Below are 24,567 nucleotides of genomic sequence, written 5' to 3'. Positions count from 1 at the left end.
AAAACATATAGACTTCAGTGCTTAAAGTGATCATCAATACAAGAATATTATGATTGCAAAAAAATTAGGAAAGGCTACAATCCTCAGAAATCCCAGTGATCATAAGGTCCTGCTTGCATAGCTAGAGTTACGTAAATGCATACTTACCTTGCTATGAACCTCAAGAGGAGAACTTATTTTGAAAGAGCTTGAGACTCTTTGAATAATTTTAGTACTGTGAGTTTCTACTCAAAAAACCTGTAGTACTTTTTAATTATTAATTTAATTACGCATACAGAAGAATTATGAATTAACAAACAGAATTTCTGCAAGATAATGGAAGATTTCCTTTTTCCAGTAGCATATTCATATGTATATCAACACTTGTGTTTTTAGCTACTGTTAAGTGTTTTCTCTGTAGAAGTTTAGCACAGTAAGAAACACAAACTTGCAAACATCATCTTAAGGAAAGTTCAGAAAGTCTGAAGATATCTATAAACATCTTCTAAAACTGCAAATATGGATCATTCTGGAGTCTCTTGAAGCTTGTCAAAATATCCCCGATGAACAAACTTGTTAGAGTGTAATATTTGTCTGTCAGTATTCTAAACTATCAAACGGCGATTCCAAAAGTTCTGAATGTCAAGAAAATGATAATGTTAAGAGGAATGTAATTCATTTAGATGAGCCACAAAACTGGTGATACATTAAAAAAATTAAAAAAATACAAACTATATAGAAAGAAATTAATTCCTCCATCACAAGAGCAGAATATATTCTTCAATGTAAAAAAAGGGGGGAGGAGAAAGAAAGTCACTATAAATAGAAAAAAATATTTTATAGCACGTTTATGCTGCTGATCTTTCAATTGGCGTGAAGTCCTGCAATCAGTATGTGTTTGGATATTTTGAAAACCAACTGGTTTTATTTTATGGAACTCTTTGAAAAATGTGGAAAACCAGATACTATTTCAGTTTTCTAGAATAATCATTCTTAATCATTTGCTTAGCAAAACAATTTTATTAAGCAATGAAGGATAACGAACCATAAAGTTTTAATTTGCCTTTTTTAATTGAGTTGTTAGTTAGTACCCCTCCACAGTTGGTAACTCCCGACTTGCTTTTTGTTGCTTCTGTATCCAAGACACTTTAAAGAACCTAATCTGTCTTAGTTATTCCAAAAGACACTTCCATGAATCAAATCTATAGGTGATTATGTTCTAACTGTGCTGGGGCTTCTGTGAGTGCATATTAATTATGTCAGTGGTTAATGATGAGGCAAGAAATATGTGAATGCCAGCAATGATGGTTTAGCGGAAAGAGAAGAAGTATCCTGTGTTCTCTGAAATTTTAAGTCCTGCCACCTCACTGAGGGTAGAAACTTACGGTCGCATTATCCTGTAAGAGCACTGGCAGGGGCTTTGTTTGATATTTTTGATGTATGAGCACTGTTGAGATCTTGTTATCCATAATAATAAATATCAAAGCATCTATTTCATCTAGCTGCAAACATTGTTCATAAATTTTATTTTACTGCTATCTAAAATTGTAAATTTTACTCCTAATTGAGAATTTAAGCTAAGACCTCTCAATTCCTGCTCTCATGAGCTTCACGGAGCTAAAAGCCCAGGTTATTGGGTCATGCAAACTGTTTGGTTGAATGGAAATGCCAAAACAAGGGGTAAATATACTTGAATTGTCTGTAAAATGTGTACAGTCTGGAATTGATTGTAGTATTCCCCTTGACTGCCGGGATGCAGGACTAAGCCCTCAAAGAGAGTTTATCCACTAAGAAACAAATTTGGATTTCCACTTACTGTATTTACTCCGAGTTTCTTTACTCAGCATAGACTCTGCCTTTTCTGTCTTGCATCATAAATCACTTTCCTCAAGAAATGGCTGGTGTAACAGGGGATGGATGATCGTGTTATCCTAATTTACTTATTTAAAATGGTACAGGTTAATTTAATAGAAAAGTATTCAGCAGCAATTTGCAGCATCTGAAATTCATTTAAATGCCTTTTGGTCTATTCAGAATAACCACGTGTTTAAACAACAACAAAAAAGGGAACAAAGGTGCATCTGTAAATGGTAGCGTGATCATGAACTAGTGAAATTTAAATAGTCAAGGATATGTAGTGTAGGGAAGCAATAGTTGGTGACTGTTGTCCAAAGGGAAAATCTGAGCTAGAATTTTTATGCACTAATATTTTTCTTTACCCAAAGCCAGTTCCTAATGGGAAAGACGCAGGGGATAGGAGAGGTTATATGAAGGAATTATTTGCAATTCCTCAGCCTCTAAAGACCTTTCACCCCTATCCAAACTTTCACGTAACTAAGGCAGCAGCAGATGACTAATTTACAACATCAGGTTATGGTGCCTAAGGGAACATATGCCAAGCATGAATTGATAAGACAGGCTGGTGAATTATGAGAGACAGACTGATTTATATGCCAGATCTCAACTTTTTTAATTGAAGGCATGCCTTCCTATCATTTAGATGTCAGTCACTTTAGATGGGCCTAGTGCAGGAGAATGTAGGGTTTAAACCTTAAAATTACATAGCTCATAAGTCTGTAGGGATTTTTGGTTCACATACATACAAATGTATACACATGTGGAGAAGATACTCGGACACTGTGTAAACATGTTGGCTTCGTAAAAGCCTCAGTAGCTAACCATGGTAATGGCTTTGGTGTAACCTTGATTTTGATTTTAAGCATGCAAGAAATAGCCTGAACTCCCTCTCTGTTTAAATGGTGACGGCTGCTCAGTGTTGTATTTTTAGATAGCTAATACAGAGGAGATACATGTTGAGGACATGCTGACTCACATGTCGTATTATTTAAAACCTGGAAACAAATGTAAGAAAATGCTAGGAAACAAATTTGCTTTCTTCATTTTAATAAAAACAGAAACTTAGACAGTGACATGTTCCCTTTTGTAAGGTAGAATATTCTTACAAATCACAGAAACGTATTGCTGCTATTAGTGAATGATCAGAGTATTAACTGATTTCCTGAGATGCTTTGTTATCAAGAGATTACTTTTCTGCTCAGTAAGCTTCATCTCCTTATTTTGGCGTGTCCTGTTTGCATTTCCTTGATAAATTTGAACACTCCCAGAGTCCAATCTCTCTCTTTTGCCCCTTCCCCCCCAAAGGAATCTCTATACAGCTTTAATAAGCAGTATATTGCCTTAAAATATTATTATTCCATAGAAGTAACTAATGTGATGGTCCTTGTGACAATTGGAAGGCTTACGTGCTGTTTGTTGTCACTGTAAAAGGGTGGCTGAAGATGCGAGATCCTGGTTGTGAACCAAACCACACGTGGCTTTTTCCCAGTAGGTTTCTGCATGTTCCTTGCCCTGTGTTCTGTGGCCTAACAGCTGGGTGAGCACTGTGAGTAGGGTACGGGAGGATGGGGGTCGCAGGACGGAACAGAGACTGAGCCTAACAGACTCAGTGAGGATCTATACCAAATTACAAGCTAAGCATATACAGAGTGAGATAAAGTTAGGTACTTGGTGCATGAGAGCACCACAGGACAAAACCCACTCCGCAGTGTCTATAGAAGCTTTCAGGCTACTATTTACATTCAACACTATGTCTGTCAGCCATTTGCCTCAGCAACTTTATCAACACAGCTGGAGTTCAGGTGGGAGGGTAATGCAATTGAAATCCACAAAACACAGTGGAAATGCAGGCATATTCTCTTAGTCACGCTTCATGTTTTCTTATTATGTAGATGTCCATAGCAACATGTCTTGTCAGTTTTATGGGATAATTTTAGGTAAGTGTCCTAGCCTTGTACAAGACTTTCCAGGTCCTTAAAAGTTTACATTACATTAAACCTTAAGTGGTTTTAGTGGTATGAGTGTTCTCTGCACTGTACTGGTGGTAGTCTAGTAAAGGAGGTTTGGAATCTGTATTAATGAAGTATACGTTACAGGAGCTGCTAGGAAGTTTCCTTAGTATTCATAAATCTGTTATAGAAAGTGATTTATAAGTGCAAAATTCGATTCAAACATTTACATTCCTTTAGCCACGAGGAAAGTGCTCACAATATTCATGCAATATAAGTCAAATCTCCTTCTTAGCTTCTTAAGGATTTTTTTCTTGCTATTGCTACTTCCCTTTTGTGGAAGGGAATTTGGTTGGGCTTTTTGTTCCAGAAGTGTAATGAACTATCTTAGTTAGTGCTTGTACCTGGCATGAATATAGAGGTAGGCTATATAGTTCTTCCTCAAGAATCTTTTAATAGGAAATAGCCCGGTAAGACTATTAAAAGCATAATGAAAACCTCATTCAGTTTCCTGTCAGTTTTCAGAGCTGTAAGTGGCTTATAATTTGCACAAGATTGGAATAGCATTGAAGAATTGCGGTAACTAAGTGAAACACTCATTGGTTTTGCAATTTTCTGATAGCATCCCTTGTAATTTCTTGTAATGCATTTGTAGCTAAGTACAATGACAAATGTCAAGGCTCATTGTACTAGTTCTACGCACATCAGCACTAGACTGGGAGGTGTAATGTCAGCTTCTATCTTGGGACAAGCTAGCATAACTGCTGGATGCTTTCCCATTGCTAGTTACATTATGGAAAGAATCATTGTTTTTTAGGTGGGGGAGGAGTGGAGAAAATAATTGCTTTCCAGATATTTTTTATTAGTTTCAGGTGTGTTTTTATTTTGTAGAAATTCCAACAATAAAAAGTAAGCCTGAGAGGCCCATTAAAAATTGAGTTTGACATTAGCAAATGAATTCTGGATATCCATTAGGTATTTCCCATGACAAACTATAGAGGGCTAGTGGTTATTAGATAAAGCAAAAACATATATACTTTTAAGCTAGCATTGTGTAGCTTGCTTCCTTGAATTATTTTGATGAATAGTCATGTGTAACAGTAGACTACAATAATATCCTCATAATAATGTGGTAACAAATGCTGATCTGCATTTGAAATAAATACAAATGAGAGATTCGGTGAAAATACAAACCAAATACATTTAGTAAATGCTTGAAAAAGTGATTACATACGATGCAGTTTATCTAAAGTAAATAAAAAGAAGTCTTGCTGTTGATCTCTGTTACTCTCCTGCAACACACTTTGCCTATTATATAAAGCTGAGGGAAGGTTAATGTGACTGTGAACAAAGATTAATGAACATGGATAATTGCTTGAAGCCGATTTTTCTCTGCTCTTGCAGTTGTGTTACTTGGATGGAAGCAACTATATTGATTTTAGTAGTTGCAAAAAAAAAAAGGAAAAAAATTCCCTTTCTTTTTTGTAAGCCTGTAATAACTTTAGGGTTAGATGTTTAGAGACTAGTCAAAGAGAGAAGCCTTAATTACAACATTTAGTAGATTCCGCCTGATTTGGTTAGTTAACACTCTTTTGAGTGACAAGTGACTGAAAAAAATACCTTCTGCAAATATTTACTTGTCAGAGTATCAACAATATTCATAGACCCTGAACTTGTCCTGCTGCTGTTGCTGTTTATTCTCCACTGGGCCTGTTTCATGCTGAATACTCATATAACCTACCTCCATTGTTTTCTACCATTTTTAGTACGTCGTTACTGAGAATGTCCTTATGTCATTCATTTTCGTTGCTCATATTGTCTCCCAATTTTATCCTAGTCATCCCCCTCTTAAGAACTATGTGAAGATTAGTAGGCTCAGATTTATAACTCATAAAATTAATAAATTAATTTTTATTTTGGTTTTGATAGACAGTTGAGTTGCCTCTGTGTGACATAATTCGTGTGATACGTAGTACAGTTTGTGTACATAGCTCATACGTGATATATTTACTGTAAGAAAATAATTTTACCTGTTAAATAGAAAAGCAAACAGTATTGCCATTTTCTCACCTAAGGTCTGGCTAGTAAAAATTACAGAAAATGCTATTTTATACGTACAATATATTAGGTATTATTCATCATCGTGAAAAACCAAGACTCTTAAGAAGAGAGAGAAACTTCTATGTGGAAAAAAGGAAGGAATTTTTATGTGACCTTTAGAAACATGTCAAATCTCACTCTGCGGCATTCTTGCTACTCGAGGAAAAAAACCTTATCATCTTAGTGATTCTTCTCCAAGGTATTGATTAAAAATAAAGCCCATTGCAATACTGTCTGGTCAGAATTTTTTTCTGATCTATACTTGAGAGTATAGTATGATGGGTTAGAGTGACTGGTTTCTGTTAGACCTATTCATACAGCTAAAGAGTATTAATTCTGAATTTCATGAAGAAAGAGTTTAATTTTTAGTTAGCTATACAATTCTTTCAATTCATTTGCCAACAAAACTACACCATGAGCTTTTTTTTTTTTTAATGATAAGAACTAGAAGGATTTTTTCTGATGCCTTTCTTCTAGGAAAGCTCTATTTTGGAGTATTTTGCTTGTGAGCAAAATGCTTCTGTAACAATGGATTAATTTTCTATACAGGAGAATGAATGTAGCTTCTGAACTAGACAGGTTGCATGTAATTGCATGTAATTTCATATTTTTATTCTTTTTAAAACTACTTAAAATATTTTTAAAATTTGCAATATATTGTTGTGTGCCTCATGCAAATACAGGGTTATACAAGTTATGTCTAAAAAATATTGTGATGCATCTGGATTGTTTTTAAACTCAAAAGCATAGTACAGAAGGGAACGTGGCACAAGTTTAGAAGTCACGTTGTGAATTTTGCAAAGCGTGCTGAAGCATGTCATGATTTGAGAAATGTTCATTTAAACCACAGTTCTCTTTTAACCTCTGAAACATGTTGGTATAGGCCTTCATCAGTCAGGGTCATTTTGCAGAATGGTGCCTATTTTTTCAATACAAGGACAAAGCAAAAGGTATGTGTTTAGGTAATATTAGACGCATGTAAAAAGAATCATTGGAAAAAACTTGTATTTAAATTTTCTAGGTAATATAAAAAACTGAAGCTGACATCAAGTTGCAGAAAGGAAAACAGAAATTGAAACAAAGCCATTAATAATGTCATCATATATGAATCTCACTAGCTAGTAACATTATAGCTGCTTCAGCTGATTCTTGGTGAAACAATGCTTATCTTAATCAGAGTTGATGTCAATAGAGCATGCATGTTTCTTGAATGACATTTGCAATGAGTAGATTTTAAATTTAAAAATAAAATACAAATGAATTGCTAGTTCTTTGTTTCAACCACAATCTGTATGGTGGTATAATTAAATTAATCCATTTAATATTTTGGTAAGCCAGTACTCCAGTGTGAGGAAAAATGTTGTTGCTGGTTAAGAAGTCATTGGACTTCAGTTTGGGTTTCAAAACAATTATGTGTTGTTGACAGAAGTGCCTAGGACTGTGCAAATATGACTGGACACACCTGCAATATTTGGTCTTTGAAGATCCCATAGAGACTTTGACAGTACTACACTAGAACCGGAGCTTTTGGCTTAATTGCTGAGATTGCTGCCCTGTCAACCAGGCCCTGCAGGAGGTACATGTCACAGCCCAGGTGCTCTGTGGGTTTTCAAAAATAATTTGGTGAAGAGTCCCAACACTCTCCCTCCGTATGCTTGGTGCCAGAAGTTCTCCTCTCGCCACAGTGAAACGGGCACAGCAGCAACTTTAAGCCTCTCACTACTTGCCCTGTGTGTTTTGTCAAATGAAAAGTTAGATAAGCCACAAACTCTGTACAGTTTTATGTCTGTTGTGTTTCCAAGGGTGCTAGCTCTGTTACTGATGATTGTGCTCTGGATTGAGGTGATTTTTCATTTCCTGCTGATCTGATTTGCACTTCAGTAAGTACAATGGCTGATTTAAATGTGAAGACCATGTGGACAGCAGGAAAGGCAGCAAGTGATGCCAGGGCAAGGAACAGGGGAGATGAAATAAACAGAGGGGAGGTTGTTGATAGATAGTTCCCGTCTCAGTCAGACAGTAAAGTAGTTGTGGAAGTTGGGGATCAGAGAAAACATGCTGAGTGATGACAAACTGCCTCCTTGGCCAGCTTTCTTAGGTCAAAACTGCAGTGCTTCTTAAAAAAAGCTTCAATCCTTTGTTTACATAGCATATGGAGTTTTTATTTATTAGCATTGAACCTTGCTTTATCTAACCTTACTGAAAACAACTGATCCAGAAATGATATGGCTTTTTACTACTTCAGTAGTGTTGCCTCGTGTTACACGTTCCTTGGGACTCCTTTTTTCAACGTATGAAAAAGGAAAGTGTGAGTTACTGTTAACTAAACTTTGATACATGTTCCATAGTATTGTAGAGTTTAAATATTTCTTTTTTATTAAATAATTTGGTGCAGTGTTAGAGTTTGATAATGTAATCGGCTTTTAGTAATTTTTTTTTTCCTGCTCAGTGATTCACATGGCATGAAATTTTTTCATTAAACCACTCTGAGGGTCACCAAGTAGAGAATAGAAAGGACCCCAGATACCTCTTCAGCATAATCAGTTCACTTCAACTTGGCTGCTGGCCATAGTTTTACTATGTAGATTGTTTAAATGGACCACTAGATTTTTTTATCATCTATTGTTTTAGAAAATTAATAAAACAGGAACAAATATTTAGTGGATGCATGGGGCATAATTCTTTAAGATGATGCTACTCTAGTTTCGTCATGAATTTGAGGGAGTGTGCAGTAATAGTAAGGTTGCATAAATTAAGCATTTTAGACTTCTATAGCATGCATATAATAAATTTTGCATGCTCACTAGTTTTGGTAATATCAGTATGGCATAATACAGTCCACAGGGGTGATCATAAGTCCCAATTGGAGAGGGAGGGAGGCTGGTCAAGCATCTGTCTGATTGCTGCTATGGAATATGCTGCAAAGGCTTGGCAGTACTAGTGCAGGTGCTAAAGTCCGTAGGCTTATTTAGTCTAATTAATTAGAATTTTTAAAGAGCTGTGGTATGAGGGTATGTTTGCAGATTCTCTGGTCTTCCATTTTATTTCTGACTACAGCTGCTGTTTGCAACCACAAAGATACTGGCAAAGTACAGTTTTACACTTCTTTCCTACTTTGGATCCTGTGACTTAAATATGGGCTTAAATTTTTGGTTTGGGCTTTTAGGAGCTGGCTGGAAAGCTATTCAGTAAAACGAATGAGAAGCTTTAATCTAGTTGACTGAATATCAGCCCACTAATGAACTACTCTTGTGAAATATGTATAGCCATTACTTTGGTGTCTAAATTATCCTCACTTCCAAGTCTTATTTAAATTCTTAATAACCTTTATTAGATAGTGGAGAAAAAATTCCACCCGGAAGCCTTCAACCTCCATCAAAACTGATAGAATACACTAATAAAATCATGTGCCATATTAAAAGCAAGAATTATAATGTAGTATAATATTGCCTAAGCTAATGGAATAAATTAATTAATAGAGTTTTTGATAATTAATTAGTAGGAAAAATAATCTGAAAGATGATTTTAAAATTTTTTTATTGGCTGTAGTTTTCTTCATCAGTATGTACCTAGAGAAATACTAAGCGGCCATTGAAATTCCCGGAGGAGTGTTTGCTTCAAGGTGAATCAGGAATGCTGCCATAACTCAGGAGACAACTTCTGGCATAAGATGAAAGTCAGATCAGCTCAAGTTTAGGTCAAAATTTAGAGGCCTCTTCAGAGTGTTTATGCTTGTATCTATTGTCCAGATAACTTAGTGGAAGAAATTCCTCCCTGTGGCAGGTCATGAATCTAATTACCTTAGAAACAGAGCTCGACTGAAAATTACCATGTAATGTGTGCCATTTATGGCTTTTTCTTTTAAATTGTGTCTACTGGACGAACAACATAAACCATACGGTCTTAAACACCCATAACTAACCAGATCATATTTTTACTATAGAAGATAGATCCCAGCAAACTTCTCCTTCAGAGTATCTATCTGAAAGAGGCACTGTGCATAGATTCTCTAGATAGTTTTCTACATAGATAGTTTCAAATCCTACGATTGAAAGAAAACAAAGTCTTTCTTAGAAAATGGGGGGAGAATTCTGGTTTTAAGAAATTAATGTGAGAAGTAAAGGTTATTAAATAGTTTATTTTTCATAATGCATTCACTCTTTTATGTGGCATCTTGTTTAGACCTCTACTGACTTTTCAGGTCTTTAATTCTGACCTCTGAGATCTCTGTTTACTGACATCGTAGCCATCCAGCAAAGTAACCTCTTAGTCATCCGTTTTATAGTTCCTCAGTTGCTCAATACCCACAGCATTTAAAGCATATGCAAGTATGAGATTCAAAATTGGAGATTTGATGTGCAGGAGTGCGAGTTAATCTCCTCTTTGGAGGAAGGAGGTTATAGGCAGAGGAAAAGAGGCAGCTTCCACAGCTGAGGAGTTTTGAGCCTTTCTGAAAACACATCTCTACTTCCTGCGCTGCAGGGAGAAATGGGAAATTATAGCTCATATCTGTGTGAGGTGGGCTTCTTTTTGTGGGCTGTCTTCAACCTGCTCCTTTGTCTTTGTTACAGTGGAATCAGACTGTTAATGTTAAAATTTTAGTGGAGTTCTAGGATAGAGTGTGTTTGTGTTGCAAACATGATTACTTTGTAGCTGTACGCTATGTAACCAGATGCATGGGTTTCCTTTGGGAGTTGTCACAAGTAGGTGACATACTGATTTAGAAAGTGTATTTCTTATTAGCACAAAGGAGCATAGTGCTTTGAAAGGTTAAAACAGTGAAGTCTGTATACATCACATCTGACCAAAATCTCAGACAGGATTGGGGAAGGGGGGGCTAACAAGCATAAGACTGAAGATAAACCTTTAAATTCAATGATAACCATAGTTTTTAAGTATTGAGGATTTTCTTTATCTTGAAGCTATTGACTTGCCTTGGTTCTTTCATGTAAAAGCTATCCAGAGTTGAATTAACTCTTCATTATCCTTCAGCAAACAATGAAAAAGTCGAGACATGTTAAATCATACAATTATAGAAACATCTCCTGTGTTCTTCAAAAGGAAGTAAGTCTCTATAGTGTGTCTAACTTGTGTTTATTTTCCCCTGGTTTTCTCTGTTTCTGTCTATGTGCCTTAAAATATTAGTCAAGCATAAAAGGTTTTATTTGAAAATTCTGAAAGATGCCTAAATGGAACTGGTATTCACTGAGTAGCATGAACACAGCAAGCCTTGCTGTTGCAGTGCTGGTGGAGCTATGCTCTTGGGAAATATATTTGTTGTAGAGCAGCTGTGTTGCAGGCTAAGGATGCTAGATCTCTGTAGATGCTGAAGGTCATAGCATTTTTTGTAAAAACGCTGGGATTTGGATTTCATGAGCGAAGAATGTTGGGCTGCAGTTCGCACCTCCTTCCATTGTGAAATGCTCTGGTAAACGATCCAGTTGTGAAATTTACGGGGGCTCTGGTTTGCTTTACTATGAAGAACAATTCAGTAGTGTACCATCCCTGAGACAGGGTGATCTGCAGGTTCTGTAGATTAAACATCCATGTTTCTCTCAAGAGAAATCTGATAAGACTGCTTTCTCCAGGGTTCAGCAAGTGGCAAATAATCACATAGGTTCAAAACCTATGCAGAGCTTAAAATAATTTTTATGCATGCTGTTGAACTTTACACACATTAATGAAATTGCTGTTCATAGGGGTTGTGTTTATCAAGTTATTTGGTTGATTAAAAATAGTATTAAAAAGGAGGAATTCTTTTTTTTAAATTCCTCGCTGAAAATGAAAAATGGCATTTTGAAGTTACTGGAATCTCTTTTTGGTATCAGACATCTTTATAAAGTCTGTGGTGTAACCTTTCATATTATACAAACCCTATTTGCAGGTTTGGAAAGTGCATAAAAACAACACTTGTGCCCTCTGCTGGATCTGTTTTTTAATTAGCTGTCCTGTTTTGTGTTTTTTTTTTTTTTTAAAATGCTTGAAGAAGAGGAATTGAAGTATCATGACATAGTACAAGAGATTAATTAAACCTGCTTAATTTTAATTCGAAAACAAATACTGTAGTCATTTATAGTATCAGAATCTTCGAAAAACAGATATATTGAAGGGCTTTTATATTGATTTTTTTTTTGTGCCTTTAATCAGCAATTTGCCTATTATTGGGAGGGGGGAGCTCATTAAATGTGGCGTGAATTGCTTAGAAGGCTAAACTTCTAGTAGGAAAAGTAGGAGCAAATTCCAGTCGGGTAATGTCCAAGCTGATTTTACCTTTGTGGAAGTAGATCTGTCTAATTTTGTTAGTTGAGCACTGTGGCAGTTGTATCTTTTGTAGTATATTATAAATTTCTTGTCATATTTTTCTTAGATTTCCTTATGGTGGCTGTACTTAATCATTGAAAAAGTGTATGCTATTGTGTTAATGTCTCTATTCTGGAGATACGATGCAATAAAAATGAAGATACCTAATTTTACTTACGAGTGAGGAAGAAATACCACGTCTAAGATTTAGAACAAATTAGGCCAAGCAGAAATCCACTGGGGTTTGAATTACAGCCTATTTACTTTATTCTTTTTTCTTTTGAAAAGGACAAAAGTCACTTTCCTAAGGCTTAACTACTGTTCCTTAACATGTACGTGATATTTCTTATTTTTTATTTTAAAGAATTCTTTATTACTGCTTTAAAATGTGTCTGTATTTACAGATTATCTAATATGTGTGCATATATATGAGTATGCGTGTATTCTTATTTCCCCCAGCCCCTCAGTATCCTTGGTAAGATACTCATTTAGAAGTACTCAGAAAAATTTGCATTGACAATTTGTATGCCTTTTTAATGTCAGTGAGTTACTCTTCAATTACTTTTCAGTAATTCAAAACAGCATTCAAAATTGATTGCATATGTTGTAATCATACAGGTAGATATTTTAAGACAGGATATAACACTAAGAATAAGCTTTGTTAATTTGAAGGGAAATATAAATAGATATATGTCATCATATATCATGTCATCATTAATTAGGACACGTACATAAAGTGGTAGGATATAAGCAGACTAAAAGCACAGGTAAAGCAGCTGTACTTTTCAAACTATACTTTAATAAAAGGAGTGTTTGGTTTTTTTCTATAGAGCTGTTCAAGTTTAAGTATTTACTCTTTTGTGAAGTAAATTACTGCATTTTTTTTTTTATTTCTGGTTTCTGTTTTTCCTAAGTTAGTATAAAATGTTCTAAACACATGAAAAAAATCTGAGAAGTCATGTACCATGTGGTCTTGCCAGTTGGTCTGTCAGGTCTCTTCACGACACTTAAAACTATCCAGTTACTGTTCACTGCTTTTGCATTATTTCGGTAGTCTGTGTCCAAGGGGATATTCCAGCCCTTTTCAGGGAAGGGGAGGAAAAAAAAAAGAAGTTGAGACCTCTGTCTAAGTATACTTATTTGCACAAGGTTCATTTAACATGGTAACATTTGGTGCAAGAGGCAGCTTACAAGGATATACACGTGTGAAAAACCTTGGTAAGTATTGCTCACTAACTTCAGCATAGAAAACCACAATAATTTTGGGCAGGTTTTGCAAAAGAAGTCCTGTACCACAGTTGTAGCCCAGTGTCATCCCATGCTCACATGCAAGGTAATAGTCATTGCATGTGTCCTTTCATCGTGTGACAAGATTTTATTTATTTTTATTGGTTTTACTCATGTAATTTGCCCATAGCAGTGCTTCTAAATACAGTGTAAGCTTCATGTGACACCACGCATCTAACTTAACTATGGCCTGCCACTCAGCATAACTATATACCTTCTTTAGACAAAGAAAATCTTAGTAGTAATGAGGAAAGCGGTAGTACAGGTAGCAAAGAAGTCGGTACAGCAAATGCAGTTGTACTCAAGGCACACTGTTGTGGATTGCACGTTACTAAAGCACACTTTATCTTCAGAGCAATAATGCATTTACTTGTGCGTTAGAATCATAGAATCATTGAGGTTGGAAAAGACCTCCAAGATCGAGTCCAACTGTCGACCCAACACCACCACCCACTAAACCATGTCCCTAAGTGCCTCATCTACTCATCTTTTAAATACCTCCAGGGATGGGGACTCAACCACTTCCCTGGGCAGCCTGGTCCAATGTTTAACCACCCTTCAGGAAAGAAATTTTTCCTCATGTCCAATCTAAACCTCCCCTGGCGCAACTTGAGGCCATTTCCTCTTGTCCTATCGCTTGTTACTTGGGAGAAGAGACCGACCCCCACCTCGCTACAACTTCCTTTCAGGTAGTTGTAGAGAGCGATGAGGTCTCCCTTCAGCCTCCTTTTCTCCAGGCTGAACAACCCCAGTTCCCTCAGCCGCTCCTCATAAGACTTGTTCTCCAGACCCCTCACCAGCTTCGTTGCCCTTCTCTGGACACGCTCCAGCACCTCGACGTCCTTCTTGTAGTGAGGAGCCCAAAACTGAACACAGTATTCGAGCCTGTGCGGCCTCACCAGTGCCAAGTACAGGGGCACAATCGCTTCCCTACTCCTGCTGGCCACACTATTTCTGATACAGGCCAGGATGCCATTGGCCTTCTTGGCTGCCTGGGCACACTGCCGGCTCATGTTCAGCCGGCTGTCGACCAACACCCCCAGGTCCTTTTCCGACAGGCAGCTTTCCAGCGTTGTTGTAAAAGGTCTCAATTTTAACAACGTTTTTCAGTTTACTTTTCCTGAAATGGAAAATTGTCTTAAAGCCTGATAGAATAAGCACATCTCAACGATTTCTATTGTTATATTTTTAAATGGTTGAAATAACCATGTATATAGCTTTTCTTTATCAAAAGCGTCCAATGTATCAGTGAAACAAACATACTTTAAGAAAACCATCAGAAATTCAGTCAGTTAAAGTAATGGGTTTTACGTGATTTTTATAGTGGGATTAGTATGGCAAAAGGAAGTATAAATTTAAATTGCATCTGCTGGGTGTGCAGAGACAGACAGAGGTGACGGTGGCAGCTTGGCCTTGGCAAAAACAGACAAATGCCCACCGAGCCGCTTGCTTGCTCCATCCCAGTGCGGGTCCTCCCTTGGCTGCTGTGTGGGCCTCTGCTCTGGGGCCTGGGGCACCTCCTCCCACCTTGGTGTCCCCTCTGCTGGTTCTCGCTCTCTTTATTCTCTCCTCCTCTCTCCGTCCAGTGGTTTTTGCCCTTTCTTAAACATGTTTTCCCAGAGGCGCCACCAGCCTTGCTGAGGGGCTCAGCTGTGCCCTGTGCTGGAACCGGCTGTGTCTGGCACAGGGCAGCCCTGCCCGCTCCTCACAGAGGCCCCCGCAGCCCCGCTGCCAGTGCCTGGGCACGGGCACCCAGTACAGTGATGTACAGTAAAACTCGATAGTGTTCTTCAATTCTTTTTTCTCTAAAACCTCTAAAATTCTTCATTCTTTGGATTCTCTTTAGTTATTACATGCAAACATATAAAAAAGGAAATGAATGTAAATGAAATGTGGTCAGTCTTAACAAACAGTGGGGCGAAAATTGTTCGATAAAGCAAGTAGCAATTTGGGGGAGCACTACTGATTTATACGTATGGGTTACACCTTTAGGGCTCGACTTTGAACACTTGCATTTTTCAGTGATGCGAAGCGCACTTGTGAATTCCCAGTACTTGTGAAAACTGCGTGTGTGTGTGTGTACCCGCTTTTTTTTTTTTTTAAAACAGCAGGCCAACTTAATAAACTCCATTGGTAATCACGGTTTAATTCTTACATGTACTCTGTGCTGCTCTGTTTTATTGCTGAAGTTATTTTATGAGAAATCCATACCTGTTCTCCTTTTGCTAGTGGTTTAATCTGGGGGAGTTCTCCCTCCCCCTCCAGCTATCTGTACTGCAGACTCAGCCAGGGAGCTGATTCCTCACTAGCAATAAAAGTTCAACACATCAAATTATCTTCCCATTTATTACTGTGCCACCTCATCAAAAGGCTACTGCAGGAAAATTTGTGAGAAGTGATATATCCTGCAGATATAACTAAGCCAAGACATAACCAAGGGTCTCTTAAAATACAAAATGTTACTCTCAGCTGGGTCTCTTCTGTTCTCTCTTTTGTCCTATTGCTCACCTTCCCCCCCAAAATTGTCCTTAATTTTCTTTTTCCCCTGAGCCTTTCTGTCACTCTCTTCCTCTATACCCCATTCATCCCTCCTTTAGTAAGTCCAGAACCAGCACCTACAAGTAGTTCCCCAGTTTGATCAGACCTGAAAAATGCACCTTCCCCATCTTGCTTTCTTGATCATCTTTTTTGCAAAAAAAGGTCTTTTATTAAATTAAGTAGGGAAGCCTTGGCTACTGCCTTAACTTGGGCAGTGCTGTAAATCACAAGCTCTGTATAGAGCTGTCCAATAAAGATGCGCTTTTTTTCAGCGGTCTGTGGCTTGTGGGCACAGACTGGCTAGGAACTGATGGAAATGCATGTTTGGTAGTATATGTTTCTTGAATCCGATTTTTCTGAGAAGTACTGAACCACGCATGCATAGCTGGACCGTGCTACATTTGTACACCCAGCTACAGACTGTGGAAGTGGGAGGAAGCAGATGTAGTTTGAAAACCTGTAGAAATTTGATGTCCTGTGAGTTCCTTAAGGCATGATGAAGAAACGTAGCTGTGTCGCAGAGATGAGAGATGTAATGAAATGCTGCCTCGTAGATTCAGGCTCACTGAATTTTGTGCATTAGTGGAGCTCTTTTGTCTCACAGAAATAGGTTACTTTTGCTCAGCTTGTTGGAGATACGTTGGCTCTATGAAAAAGAAGCTGAGCTTGAAATCAGATCCTTTGGTTGTCCTTGGGGCATGGGGTAATAGAAGTTACCGAGCTTGTCCTGGAATGCAGTTTCAGGAAAACTGCTCTCTGTAGTCTTGTCACTGTCCATTTGATTCATCAGCCATAGCCTTTGATGTAAATACCTATCCTAATATACTCAAAGATACAGAACAGCACTGAAATATAAAATGGAACTAGCGAGGCAAACACTTCCAAAAAATTTATGTTTTCCTTAGGATTTCTTCTTGAGCATCCCAGTCAATGAACTTTGTCTACATAGTGGTTGTGTGTGCTTTAATTTCAGTATTAAAGCTATCTTAGAAAAATCACTGTCATTAAAAAACTTTTGCAGTTACATATGGGTAATATATATTTTTTTTTTATGTGTTTGGAGAACAGGTTTGGGTAGTTTTTCACCAGATTTTTTTTTTCTTATTAGGAATTGTAATTTTTTTTTTTTAATAATTATTATTTTTTTTAACCACGAGTTATTCATACTTGAAACTGGTGAGGCAGGAAACAAATTTCATGAAATGTACAGAATACTGAGCCACTGGTACAGTTTTAACCGTTGGTAAATGGGGATGTCATAACTATTTTGAGAAGTTAAACATTTAAATGAAGATTTACATTGATGTCTAGTTTTTAGGATGGAACCGCCTGTCTTTAAATCTACTGTTAATAGAAATTGCAGTGGATAACATAATGGCCTTAACTGGAGCCAGAATTGCAGCCTGCTGTTGCTTTGACTTGTAAGACTCCTGGATGTGTTCCTCTGTTACCCTTGGCTAGAAGTCTGCCCTCTTCTTCCACTTCGTGTCATAATCTTTCCTAATGCTTACTTTTTAATAAGGCAAGGTTAGTTGGAATAAGTCATACATTTATACTAATTTGAGATGTATTTTTAAAAGTATAAAGGGTTTTGTTTTCAGCTTTGTAAAGATTTATCATAACGTATTGTATGCTGTTAAAATTTGTAGCAAATGTTATATATGTGCCCTAAAATATTTCTAGTTTAAGTCTGAAAATGTAAGCAACGGAGTAAATCCTGTCTGGTTTGTTCATGTTTTTTTGCCTCATTTTGCTTTTACGGAAGTAGGCAATTAAAACGTGTGTATGTATTACGTTAGAGTAAAAATAGGATTTACATATGGTGTTTTGTCATCATTCATCCTTTAAACCATATTCCTGCTTATCAATTGGTTTTATGATTTTGATTTCAGGTTATCTCTATTTATGCTGCTGTGTGCCTGACATACAAAGCAGCCTGAATTCATGCTGCCCTGGCATTGTGACAACACACTTGATAAAAATTTAAGAGATAACACAAGTAGCGTTTCTAAATAATCTCAATTTTTCTGTTTCTGTGTAGATACATTTAAATATTTATTGGAAGAGGTAGATTGTATACCTTCTAGCTAAATGTTGTATATGTGGCATATTGCTTATGGCATTTATTGCAAGCTGTTCAGCAGATCAATATGTTAGAAATAAAAATGGAAATTGCACATATTATGTCATGCTCATGGAGCCTTTTATCTTGGATTAAATTTGGATCTACTGTATGACGTAACAGTGTAATATACAGTACTGTGGCCCCTTACCAATGTAACTTCTGTTTATTGATTAACTTTCTTGTAGTGAACAGTAGGTAATCCATAGAAGTCAAGGAAAAATAATTGTTAACTGTTTGTCGTAATTTTCTTGTGTTCTCTTGCTTTAGGGAAGACACATGAGAAAACAGTTGAGCATATATTTAAAGTGTAGATTCTACAGACATGGTATTTCTGTGTTTGTGTTGATGTGTACAGACTTCTTGATATGTGCAGGACATGAAGCGATGACTTGTATAATAGATTTAATTGATATTGAACAAAAATTTGCTGCTGGAAAATGGAAGAGTTCAGGCCATTTGGAGCTTAATAATGACTGCTGTTCTAGCATTGATTTATCTGCAGTGACCTTTTACAGTATGGTTCAGGAGGGAAGAAGCTTCAAGTTATTTTTGTTTCCCCTAGAAAATGTTTGAAACACCAGAGAAGCATTTATGAGATGAAGTTAAGCTTGTTTCTGAGTTTCTCTTGAAAACCACTGTCCTCAAAATATGTTTCTGTTTTTCTGCAAAAAATGATTAATTCAAATATAATCCTGATCTTTTAGAGACCGAATAACTTCCACATGTATTTGGTTACCGGTAGGGTACAACATAATGAATGACAGAAACAATATAATGAAGTGTATCTTTCAGTAACATTTTGGAAATTATCTGGTAAAAGCTGTAAATTAAAACCCAAGCCTAGGGCTCTTTTCTTGATGCATACGAGTACAAAATTAGTTATGTCTGTTAGGAAACAGCAAAAATCAACATGTAAAGTGAGCTGTTGGCTTTTTTGTTGAATGGCAGATCGTGTTTTGGTTTTTCAACAATTGTGCTATATTTATTTCTTTCAATGAACTTCTGTCATACTGTTTGGTTTTGCAGTATAAGCTCGAGGAATCACAGCAGCTCCTTACATACATTGTATGTTTGAATATACTTACGCAGAGTATGAGACAATGATTTAAAATCACTGCATTTGGGACTGTCATGGCCTTGGGGCACATACTGACTGTCAGTTCAACTAGTTTTGAAATGAAAATAAAAATTTGAATGGTCCTTTTAGATCCTAGGTTACAGAGGAGACATCTCCTTACAATTAACCATTTTTAAATTATTTTCCTACTCAATCAGTGAGTCAGAATTTCATAGTTTCTCTGTTTACTGTCCTCTTTGCCCTATTACATTCATGCAAATACATATAGAAGTAAATCACTAAATCCATCAATAAACCCATTTGTTACAATAACTTCACTTCATGCTAAGGTAGTAGGGATTTATGTAGGGTCATATTGAAAATATTTTCCTTTGCCTTACAGTTAGGTAAATTAGGTAAATTCCTTGGTGAGAGTACTTGCATACCAGTGAAAGTAAGATACTCAAAATGTGTCTTATTCCATGTCTGCCATTACCTTCAGGACTTTCAGATTAAGCCCTTTGGGTTTTGTTATACTAAATAGGAGGAAGCCTGTTCCAAGATCCAGGCACTCTTGACCAGCTCTTGAAATGTATTTTATAGTACATTTAAGAGGTTTGCAAAGTTGCCCAAATTTTGGAATAAACCAACTGCAAGATTATAATTCTCAGACCAAATTATCTTAGCAGTAGCATGAAGACAATAAAGTGCTGTAGACCTCACTAGTCCCCAAACCAATAGTTTTCATCTTAGTTGGTCTGAAATTTCAGGTAGGTAGCTAGGCTGAAAAATTAATGGAAATGTGTTTTGCAGTTTGTCAGAGCTAGTACAAGAATTAGGAAATTCCTTTAACTTAGTCATGTGTTTGCACAGGATCACGGTCATGAGCAACTCCATGACCTCTTTTCATGTGTACTGTTAAGATAATTTTATAGTGGAGAGAGATAACAAGGAGATTTTCAAAGTGATAGTCTTCTCATGCACTGAAAGCTGTGACCTATTTCGTAACATTAATTAACAAGGAATAAGTACAAAACAATGCCCATTTAATGGAAAGGACAATTTAAACTTTAATAGAAAGGAATCACTTGCAAAGTAATAATGAGTAAGAAACATAGTACAACATTTCACATACTGTACCTTATTTCACATCCAGCTGGCCTATCAATTATAACCTGTACTCTACAGATGGTGCAATACATCAGAATTAAGTCAGTCAGTTAGTTTGTTCCCAATTAAGTGCTAATACTCCCAGTGGAGAATATTACCCTGAGTCTGAGTTAAGTGCCTGTCTTCTAATATCCCTTTATGGTCTTATTTTGTCATTTTAAAGAGATGCCCTGTCGTGTAGGCCAGAATTTATTCTGGCTTCTTCTTCCAAGTGCTACCTGCGTTGCTGTCGTGGTTTAACCCCAGTCGGCAATGAAGTACCACACAGCCGCTCGCTCAGCCTCCCCCCACCCCCGGTGGGATGGGGAAGAGAATTGGAAGAGGAAAAGTAAGAAAACCCGTGGGTTGAGATAAGAACAGTTTAATACTTAAAATAATAATAATAGTAAATTGTAATGAAAGTAAAATGACGAGAGAGAGGGGAACAAAACCCAAGTGATGCAACCGCTCACTGCCCGCTGACTGATGCCCAGCCAGTACCTGAGCAGCGGTCGCTGCCCTCTGGCCAACTTCCCCCAGCTTATATACTGAGCATGACGTCCCATGGTACGGAATATCCCTTTGGCCAGTTTGGGTCAGCTGTCCTGGCTGTGCCCCCTCCCAGCTTCTTGCGTACCTCCTCACTGGCAGAGTATGGGAAGCTGAAAAGTCCTTGACTTAGTATAAACACTGCTTAGCACCAACTAAAACATCAGTGTGTTATCACATTATTCTCATGCTAAATCCAAAACACAGCACTGTGGCAGCTACTAGGAAGAAAATTAACTCTATCCCAGCTGAAACCAGGACAGTTGCACTCCCTGTTTTTATTTGGAAGTTAGATTTGGTATTTCAGGGTGCTGGGAGTAGAGGTATCATGCAAAATAATCTTAAGATAAGTAAGGTGGCACTACCATGCAATGTATGACTGTACACTATATATTTAGGTGCATACATGTACTTGCCATTATAAAATCTGAATGCTCGATAAGATAGTACAATTTCAGCAAGAAACTAGCATTATAATGTTCAACCACTCCTTCCATGGATTAGAAGCTTAATGAACTTGTCTCCTGAGGCTTTACTAGCATTACAGGGCTTGCTTTTTTCAGTGACTCACTAGACAGGTTACTTGAGCTTGTATTTTACTTGCTCCATCTATCCTCTTTTACTTGCCGTTACAAGCCATTTCAGGGTTGCCACTGATAAATTGATACCAATTCCATTACACTTCTTTCCACTTTTAGGTCTTAGTCTTTGCCCAGTTAAAGGCTGGTTAATTTTCTGACACCTTTCTTCTTTTGCATCTAAATCTCAAGCTGATCATGGATTTGGTCACTTGATCTAATGGATTTGCTGTCTTCCCCTGTTAGTCTTTAAGGTGACCCTTCATTGGGAGGAAACCCTTTGACAGAATTTGTTTTCTGAAGTCACTCCAGAGATTCCAGGCAATTATATGAGCTTCTGAATATCTTTATTTAGAAGTTTAAAAGGCAGTTCTTCCAGTACTGCTTAAATTACCCTTGTGGATTTGTTGCCACGCTATGGGAAATCTCCATTATAGCGTATTCACTGAATCACAGTTATTTCAGCAGTGTCTTAGTTATGCAGAGATGTGTAAAAAAAGTTACCAGTTTCAAAGCGTCTGTTCTGAGCCCTTTCTTGGCAGCCTGCTTTATAATTTTAATGACAACAAGATGGAAAAATTGCCGTGTATAGTTGTTGGCAAAAGCATCTTTTTGGTACTTTTAGTGCCACCAGGAATTAAAGTTTGGTCATTTACTTGAATTTACTGAGGATTATTTAAATGTAATTAACTTTCTTACATAAGGAAACATCAAAAATACGTATTTTTGTGGATGCGAAATATGAAATACTGTTTGGGAAGGAAAGTTTGTATGTATTGAGGGAAAATCATCATGTAGTTTTAGTCCCAGTATTAAAGAGTGATAAAGTATTCTGTGGTAAGTACTAAAATTTATAATGGATCATAATGGATATGGATTCATATGGATCATAATTCAAGTTTTATTAGACAATTGCAGCTTTTCTTTTCAACACAATTTTGTGTGTCCCACAACTTCATCCCTGTTAAACTTAAGGGGCATTTTTTTTGTTTGGGTTTGGTTGGGGTTTTTTTGTTGTGGGGTGGGTGTTTTGGTTTTTTTTTTTTGTTACTGTTTTGATTTGATGGCTTAACATTACTGAAACATACTGTGGTCATGAAAATAGATGCATTGATTTTATTTGCATCAAAATGAAATAATATCCTCATTTTGAATTTTCTTAATATTTTTAAAATAAAATCAAATAATTATACATTGCATAGATATTAAAATTTTTATCTGGCACCGTTTTTACTTTGCTTAGACTTTGTATTTTGTTGGGGCTTTTATTTTTTCTTTGCCCTCCCCTCCCCCCCAACTAAATAGTGTTATGGCCAACAGCCCAACTATAATGGACTCCTATTATCTTCTCCATAATTTGTATTTCAGATGTGCTGCGTGTCTTTCCAGCATACAGTAATTGAAGTTGCTCCTGACCTAGGGTTTCAAAAGAGAGCTCATATTCTTGCTCACTATGTGCAACTAGATTTTTACTTTTTGTTTGTGTTATAAATTCATGGAATAAAACCAGTAAAAAATATTTATTGAATCTTTAGTTAAAACATGAAGCAGTTTCAGAATGCAAATCGCATGGAACGTTTTATATAGTATTTTTCACTTCCTGAGTATTATATTTTTATAAACAATTAGAAATTCATATTTTAATTAAAGTTCCTGAAGTTGAATGGGGGGTTAAATTTCAGTTTTTTTAAGTAGCAGCTTTGCCACACAGTGTAAATGTATTCAAATACATTTATTTAGAGTGTGCTAGCTGCTTTTTATTGTATATTCATGCTTTTTATTGAGTCCTCAGATAGATACGTGTAACTCTGTGGACTTCTGATAGAAGGAAAGTGCTTTATTAGAAAGCTAATTATGATGCCATAGTTGTCCTATCATGCAAAAAACAGGAGGTAATGATGAGCTTTGTGTGAGGAACATAATAGTAATTATGTGCCAAGCTACAAATTATGTATCTTGCAAGCCTGCGTCTTAAACATTTCTTAGTAAGAAAAATGTATTTTTGTAAGCAGTATGGAAAAAGTGGAGTATCATTAAATAACTTACCAGTGTCTCAGTTTTCTTTATTTCTATAGGCCATTACTCAAATTTCTATGCAAAAGACCTAATGACTTGACAGAAAAAAAGCTTGGTATGCTTTTTTCATTTAAAAGAAGCAAGCAAACTTGCTGATAGCTGCTTGCTGTTTCATGGCATAGCTAAAAATCAGCAGAGTTAATATTTGATATAATTAAAATCTATGCAAATGTTTAAATAAATCTAAATAGACAAAGAACAACAACAGCTGGAAAATAATTGTTCGCATAGCTTTGTATTTAAAATGTTTTCTACTTTGCATCATCTTTAATGGCATGTGAGAAGTTAGTCACTTCCTTGGCCATTGGATAAAACTTACTAAGGAGTCATGTCTTAAGTAATATGACAGTCCAAAATCTGGAAATGTATAATTCTGTCTTTGTGGCTTGCTTGTAAACAATGCATGGCATATACCTTGATAATTACATACACCCCTAATGCCTGCAGTTTGATGCATCTGCTTGGGTCTGGTAGATACGACCTTGGATTTACAGGAGACTTGTGCCACTGAAGGAGCAGATGGAGTCCAGGCTGGGTATCCCATGGTATCTAAAGCGGCACTAGACATTTACGTTTAGATAACTGACTGCAGCCTTGTTGCAACACAAAGTACCTATCGTGCAGTAAGGTCACTGTAAATGTGTCTGAAACAAACAAAAAAAGATAATACATGCCAAGACAGAAAAACAAATTAGGAAAACTGACGAAGGCTTTGATTTGGTAGGTCCTGAAGACTGGAAATACTGGTATAAAAGCATGAATACGACTCTTTTTCATCTCAGTTACATCAGTTCAGAAAACTCCCCCTACCCCAAAAGAGTTGCCTGTGTATCCTGCTTGCATTCAGCATATGACTTCCATTTTGTTACTTCTCTTATTGGTCTCTCTTGTCCCAGTTGGACTTTTAGCTTTGTCAGGGTAATGCACAATATTTGTTTCAATCGAGTTTTTGATTTGGTTTTCTAGCAATAGAAAAGTCACTTAGCAGTAACATATTGTACACTTGGAGCACATTGTATGCTG

The 24,567-nt window shown here is 36.7% G+C and overlaps 1 protein-coding gene across 4 annotated transcripts in view; it reads left to right on the top strand.

Annotated features, from left to right (window-relative positions):
• Window positions 1–24,567, top strand: part of RBFOX1 (RNA binding fox-1 homolog 1) — a 1,372,937-nt gene that overhangs the window by 473,737 nt on the left and 874,633 nt on the right. The window lies entirely within an intron of this gene.

This window comes from Aptenodytes patagonicus, chromosome 13, assembly GCF_965638725.1.
Source record: "Aptenodytes patagonicus chromosome 13, bAptPat1.pri.cur, whole genome shotgun sequence".
NCBI classification, from domain to species: Eukaryota; Metazoa; Chordata; class Aves; order Sphenisciformes; family Spheniscidae; genus Aptenodytes; species Aptenodytes patagonicus.
This window is presented reverse-complemented; position numbering and strand designations above follow the sequence as displayed.